The sequence below is a fragment of the Triticum dicoccoides genome, chromosome 7A (assembly GCF_002162155.2).
Source record: "Triticum dicoccoides isolate Atlit2015 ecotype Zavitan chromosome 7A, WEW_v2.0, whole genome shotgun sequence".
Lineage (NCBI taxonomy): Eukaryota > Viridiplantae > Streptophyta > Magnoliopsida > Poales > Poaceae > Triticum > Triticum dicoccoides.
The window spans coordinates 186,801,446-186,809,268 of NC_041392.1; positions in this window are offsets into that span (position 1 = coordinate 186,801,446).

Genomic DNA, 7,823 nt, shown 5'->3' on the forward strand with positions numbered 1-7,823 from the left:
CTGGCGGCGTCGGGCGACACTCGCCGGGGAGGAAGGCGGCGGGACGAGGCTCGGGCGGCGCGCGGAGTCTGGCCCGATTCGGCCCCGAGGCGGGCCGGCGATGGGCCTCGGGCAGGTCCGGCGGCGTGACGAAGTGGGCACGCGGGCGCGCGAATCAGACAACGCCACGTGGCGGCGGACGGCGAAGTCGGACGTGTGCGTCGGCGGGATGTTTGTCCGGTGGCGCGAGGATGAAGGGATCTGGGGTTTCGTCTGCGAAAATGGACGGGGAGGACATATTTATAGGTAAAGGGAGCTAGGAGAGTCCAAATGAGGTGCGTTTTTCGGCCACGCGATCGTGATCGAACGACCGAGATGATGGAGGAGGTTTAGGTGGGTTTTGGGCCACTTTGGAAGGGTGTTGGGCTGCAACACACACGAGGCCTTCTCGGTCCCTCGGTTAACCGTTGGAGTATCAAACGAAGTCCAAATGGTACGAAACGTGACAGGTGGTCTACCGCTAGTAAACCAAGGCCGCTTGGCAAGTCTCGGTCCAATCCGGAAATGTTTAACCCCCCACACACGAAAGAAAGGTAGAAAGGACCATCGGAGGAGATAGGAGCGCCACAATGCAAAACGGACACCGGGAAAAATGCTCGGATGCAAGAGACGAACATGTATGCAAATGAAATGCACATGATGACATGATATGCAATGCATGACACGCAAGCAATGACAAAGCAACAACAGCGAATAACTGGAGGACACTTGGCACATCGGTCACGGGGCGCTACAACACTCCACCACTACGAGAGGATCTCGTCCCGAGATCTAGAATGGCACCGGAGGGAAAAACGGATGAGAAAAGAGAAGAGGTAAAATTAAGTTGCTCCTTTGACAAACGAGTGAAACCAAGAACCTTGAGAGGTTAAGCCATTTCGAGAAAAGAATACAACGGAGATAAACGAAGTTGAAAGCACTCCGTTAGTAAAGGGGAAAAGGAAAGAACCGATTCGGGTAGCACTCCGGTTTAGAAGGGATGCAAGACTTGATATGGCGAAAGGAACTTGAGCAAAAAGGACAAAACACTCTGGTTAAATGGATAAGCAAAAGAAAGAAGCCTGATCTTGACAAAACAAAATGACAGGTTGAAAAGAGCAGCATCGCAATCCCTCCGGAAAAATAGAAGATAGATCATTGAAATAAAAGAATGGAGAAGAGAAAAGGAAACTCCTCCTACAATTGAGTTTGAAAAGGCATCCTTAGGAGAAGGTTCGAACGGAATTGTTGGAAAAAAACCCAACAACGCAAGGAATAAGCTCGATATGGTCTTATGGAATACATGTCAAATTATGAGGTGACAAACTGCCACTCACGGGAAAAGAATTGGATTGGTATGACCAAGGAGGCGAGAAAATTATTTCACCAGGAGGATAGATGAAGAACTTGGATCATATATTATCATCATTAATAGCAAAATCCTTAGGGAAAGCTTCAGGTGAAATATAATCCAATATAACTCAAATGACGAGATTGATGGATTTAAAATACCTCATTCTTAACAATATGTGAATCATGAAGCATGAAGTCAAATTATCAAGAATGACATAATACCACCTCCAATGATACGGAAGAAAGAATTGCACTCCGGATTGCAAGAAGAAGAAAGCTTGAGCTCCTCTAAAAGAATCTTGATGAACACTTCAAGAAAGGATAAAATCCTTTATGGACCATCCTGTAGAACCTCCATGAAGAACTCCGGTAAACAAAAGAATGGTCAAACGAAAGGAAAGAGAAGTTGAAAACACGAGTTGAATCCTTGTAACGATTTTAGATGGATCTTCGTGATAAATAGAGCTTGGAACTCCGGGAAAGAAAAGATAAAGCATCTCGAACTGAGAATATGATATGATGAACCACTCCGGAAAAAAGAATTAATCACTTGGATGGGACAAGAATAAGAATTATGTTAAGCATATCCTTCCCCAATTAAATTGATGACAATGAACGGATTGGCATATAGCTTATTCTCATAGAAAGGATTAAGATGGATATAACACAAACTTGAGAAAGTCTTCGATGAACCACCGGTAGAATTAGGAAACAACGAATGCATTGATATGATAAGAAAGAAGAAAAATCTTGAACGAACCACCGTAAGCATTGACAAAGAACGAAGTAAAGGGATAAATCGCCGGAAAGGAATCAGAGAATGAATGAAAATACTTGAGGGAAAATAGATCCACGAGAACAAAAGATCATGAGCTGATTAGAGAATATACTTGAATGATGCATCGGTATGATTGGAGAATGATAACTGGAAGCTGACATGAATAATCCAGAATTGATGGACTCTGGATAACAAACTGAGAAGAATCTTGAATTACTCCGGATGGGTGGAAAGAATTCTCACTATCAAAACAGTTATGAGAGGATGACCTCAAGCTAGAGCCATGAATCTTTGATAGAATGAAACAAGATTCAAGGGAAAACTCTTCTTCGGTCTTCAAATGCAGAGAAAGATAACGAGAAACACCACCAAGAATTGTTGAGGCACTCCGGAATGAAAAATTAGAAAGGTTGAGCCAACGATGAAAAGAATTTGAAAGATCTTGGAGAAAACATAAGACCGATGATAATTCATTCTTATGTCAAACTTCGAAAAGAATTTATGATAGCTCCGAAAAAAATAAGAAGAGTCAGGTAAGATCCTGGGAAAAGACCTATGGGTTAGGGCCCACTCAAGAGAAACACTGTTGAAATGATTTAAAAGAGAGGTTGCACCGGTTGAATTAAATGGCTAGAATGAGATAACAATCTCGAAAGAGCTTGAAAGGATTACGAAAGCAGAGTGGAAACACGAATCTTCTGAGATATCTTGAGCACTCCGAAACAATAGAATAGCGAGAAGTGAATGAATATGAGGAGCACCGACATGATAGGGTATTTGAAACGAGGAGAAAGATATGATCAATAACGCTTGAATTTAAACCACAGGAGAAGAAAAAATGAGTAAAGGGTGACGAACTTGAAGCTCCGTTGGAATCTTCATGAGAATCATCGGATACGAACATTGAAAGAAAAGAATGGAGAGACTTCCATCGATACCATGGATACTTGATTAAGGAATCTGAGTCCTTAAGAAATAAGGGTGGGAGGGAGGGACAACAAAGACAACTTGGGATGGATGAACGAACACCGTTTAGAAAGCTGAGATTGAATCTTGCGGATGTTGAACATGAACGGATCCGCTTGGCGAGAGACACACCAGTTGAAAAGGATTGACATGACAATCTCGATGAACAAGAAGGATTAGTATTCACATAGGAGTATGAGAACACCACTTAGGAAAAGGCATGGAATCAACACTTGACATTGAAGCAACTCGAATTTCACAACTCAAAACAAAACGAAGGATTGGCTTGCGGAATAAGCCGGAACTAACATATGATAGAGATTTCATCCGAAGTTTTCGTGGTGGGGCCTACACGGGCTCGATCATACAACACCATCATGTACAAGGCAGTGCACATGACATACGAAGCGTCCCCGAGTTGGCATATCCAAGGACTCTTTAAGACACAACGAGACCACTGTAAAACCGACCGTGAATAGGCGGACCACTAGACGTCGAACCCCAATTTCATATCATACATCTGTCGGAAAGATATCCTAAGAGCTACTTGAATTCCCACTTATAAACTCCTGAACCTTTCCAGTTATGCAATCAGGTGTTGGGGATACAGGGGAAGCATAATATCTCACCCAAAACTAGCAAATCCTACATCCAGATGTATCCATCCTTCAACACATAACCAACAAACCTTCGGAAATCGTCTACCTCAACCTTCGAAAAGCATCCGTTATACAAGTTATGGCAATACTCCTGAACTCCCGCCCCAGTACTGGGTGGCGTCGAGGTTATCTCACCAACAACTGCATAAAAGAGATTTTTGATGTCGGCGAAACTAAACTCAGGCATTCCAGAACTGCAACGATAAAATTGTGACGACAACACCTCGGAGCTCAACTCCCCGGGACACTACCACAACCCCTAAATGACAGGAGGCACCAAGAACAATGTTCTCGTCACAAATCGATCGGAACGATTCCAAGATACCCGCGTGATCCTAAATTTTTTTAGTGAAATTTGAGAAGAGAAGAGTCAAAACCCTACGTCAGGATGCCTTACCAGAGCGATGAAGGGACTAAGGAGTAAAAAGAATTCCTAACTCTCCGATATATAATTCCTAAAACATTTTTCTAGACTCAACAACGTCAGCTAATTCGATCAAGCAGTGGGGGCTCCTAAGGTCGGGGAAGGCTCTGATACCAACTTGTAACGCCCTCGATGCGGCTATATCTCCCACGTGTCGAAGCACGACTTAGAGACATAACCGCATTGAAAGCAATGTCGCAAGTGAGGTAATCTTCACACAACCCATGTAATACATAAGGGACAGAGATACATAGTTGGCTTACAATTGCCACTTCACACAATTACCTGAATAAAGCATTACATCAACTAAATACACACAAGGTCCGACTACGAAACCAAAATAAAAGAAGACTACCCCAAAAGCTACACAGATCCCCGATCGTCACGACTGGGCTCCACTACTGATCAACTAGAAACGGAACAACATGAAGGACAAGATCTTCATCGAACTCCTCCTTGAGCTTGGTTGCGTCACCTGCTTGTTAACATCGGCACCTGCAAACTGGTTTTGGAAGTATCTGTGAGTCACGGGGACTCAGCAATCTCACACCCTCGCGATCAAGACTATTTAAGCTTATGGGTAAGGTAAAGGTATGAGGTGGAGCTGCAGCAAGCGACTAGCATGTCTGGTGGCTAACATATTCGCAATAGAGAGCTTGAAGAGAAGGCAAAGCACGGTCGAGAAACTATGATCAAGAAGTGATCCTAGAACAACCTACGTCAAGCATAACTCCAACACCGTGTTCACTTCCCGGACTCCGCTGGAAAGAGACCATCACGGTTACACACGCGGTTGATGTATTTTAAATAAGGTCAACTTCAGGTTTTCTACAACCGGACATTAACAAATTCCCATCTGCCCATAACCACGGGCACGGCTTTCGAAAGTTCAAAACCCTGTAGGGGTGTCCCAACTTAGCCCATCACAAGCTCTCACGGTCAACGAAGGATATTCCTTCTAGCGGGAAGACCCGATCAGACTCGGAATCCCGGTTACAAGACATCCTCGACAATGGTAAAACATGTCCAGCAAGACCACCCGCTGTGCCGACAAATCCCGATAGGAGCTGCACATATCTCGTTCTCAGGGCACACTGGATAAGCTAAGCGTACGGGAGCCAACGTAACCCAAGTTGCCAAGGGACGGCCTCGCACGGTGCTCTGGGTTGGACCAACACTTAGAGAAGCACTGGCCTGGGGGTTTAATAAAGATGACCCTTGGGCTGGCCGACCCAAGGGAAAGAAAAAGGTTAGGTGGCAAATGTTAAAACCAAGGCTGGGCCTTGCTGGAGGAGTTTTATTCAAGGCGAACTATCAAGGGGTTCCCATTATAACCCAACCGCGTAAGGAACGCAAAATCCGGGAACATAACACCGATATGACAGAAACTAGGGCGGCAAGAGTGGAACAAAACACTAGGCATAAGGCCGAGCCTTCCACCCTTTACCAAGTATATAGATGCATTAATTAGATAAGAGATATTGTGATATCCCAACAAGTAAATATGTCCCAACAAGGAACAACGTCTCCATGTTCCAAACAAGGAACAAACTTCAATCTTCACCTGCAACTAACAACGCCATAAGAGGGGCTGAGCAAAGTGGTAACATAGCCAAACAACGGTTTGCTAGGACAAGGTGGGTTAGAGGCTTGGTTCACAATATGGGAGGCATGATAAGCAAGTGGTAGGTATCGCAGCATAGGCATAGCAAAAGAGTGAGCAACTAGCAAGCAAAGATAGAAGTGATTTCGAGGGTATGGTCATCTTGCCTGGAATCCCACAAGGAAGAAGAACGAGTCCATGAAGAAGACAAACGGACATAGTCGAACGAGTCCTCACAATCACGATGTTAACAGAACCAATCCGAAGAAGCAAACACCGGAAAGAAGCAAAAAACATAGTAAACAACCAACACATGAACATGGTATGATATGCGGGATGCGGTATGCGATGCATATGCATGATTTGCAAGGGAAAGAAAGAACCTAGCCTCAACTTGGAAATCCAAGAGTGCCACTAGAAAGGTGAGGTGATTTCAGTTGAAATCGATATAAAGAACACCGGAATCGGAGGCACGGTTTGGAAATGGCAAGCAACACAAATATGGCACCGGTCTGCGATAAACAGCAAGTGCCCCACTAAATGCAACAAGATAAATATGCTACAGCACCCAAACATGGCAACAAAATACATGGTAGGGATCCACTCATAATGCTTGACAAAAGATGAACACTGAGCTATGGCCAATTCATCCATTAATAGGTTCAAACAAGCATGGCAAAAATGCAATTGGTAAACAGGTTTCAGACTTAGTGAAATTAACACAAGCCTGGAATTTCAGATCAGGTAGCACACTTTGGAGCGAGAAAACTATATGTTACATGAACTTAACCTGGCAAAGCAAGGCATGGCATGGAGCTACTCAAAGAGCTTAACAAAAGTCCCTTAGTGACCTTGATCCAAAATGGATCACAAAATACAATTGCAAGCATGTGAACATGGCAAAAACATAATCAGGTTACAGACTTGGAGAAAAACTGGAGCATGCAAATCAGATATCAAGTAGACATGTTTACGAGCTCGATGCACTCACTACAGAGCAAGGCATGACAATCTAAGCATACACCCATCAATAATACACATTATACAAGCTAGACATTGCAAGAACAATAACATAGCATGCACGGATCAACTACAACATCCTCGGCAAAATCGCTAACAAGTAGATAATCTGCCCAGATTCATGAAATAGCAAAAGTAGAGCTCGATTGACTCAAGCTAGACTGTTCCATAATTGCAAACAAAGACATGGATGGATAGAGCACTACAATATTAACAAAACATCCTTACTGATTATCCTCAAAAGAGGCACATATCACTAGGAAACAACATGAACATATGACATATTGATAAAAACAGATCAAGGGCTTAGTGGAATTGCTAAGTCCTTGAAATCAGCATTAACGAATGCACCACTTTGCAAGCTTGTGCTAGTCATCACACACATCACAAAAATACATGTATAGCACCTCTGCAAAGATGGCAAAGCATATAACAAAACACGTTTAGAGCTTAGAGGCATATCATGCACACATTAATCATGGCAAAAATGACAAATAGCTATTTGGAGCAGCAGATCTGACAATTAACTCAAATAGCACTCTTCCAACAGCATTTCGGGCATCAAGATGAACTCAAATGAAAATGATGCAATGAGATGAAATGATCTTCCCTCTGAGACGAACATTTTGATATGCTACACGCATGAATCGGAGCTACGGGTGATGAGTTATGGCATGATGAACAAGGGCATTTGAAACTGGAAATCTCGGGGACTTAGTAGAATTTATACCTCCGCGAAAAGTCAACGCGGGACGGAGAGAAGCGGGTCGGCTCGGTGCAGATCTGAAACGGGGTGTTTGGTTAGGGGAGTGCTGGATCTGGTCCACCCTCACCAGATCTGGTGACGGAGGGGATCTCCGGTGATGGGCGGCTCCGGTCGCCGGAGCTTCTCCGGTGAGCTCGAAAGGGGCCAGGGCGGTGCAAGGCGGGGCCGGCCCGGTCCTGACGACGGGGCGGCGCGGAACCGCGGAGGGCGGCGACGAAGACCGGTGGCCGGGCAGC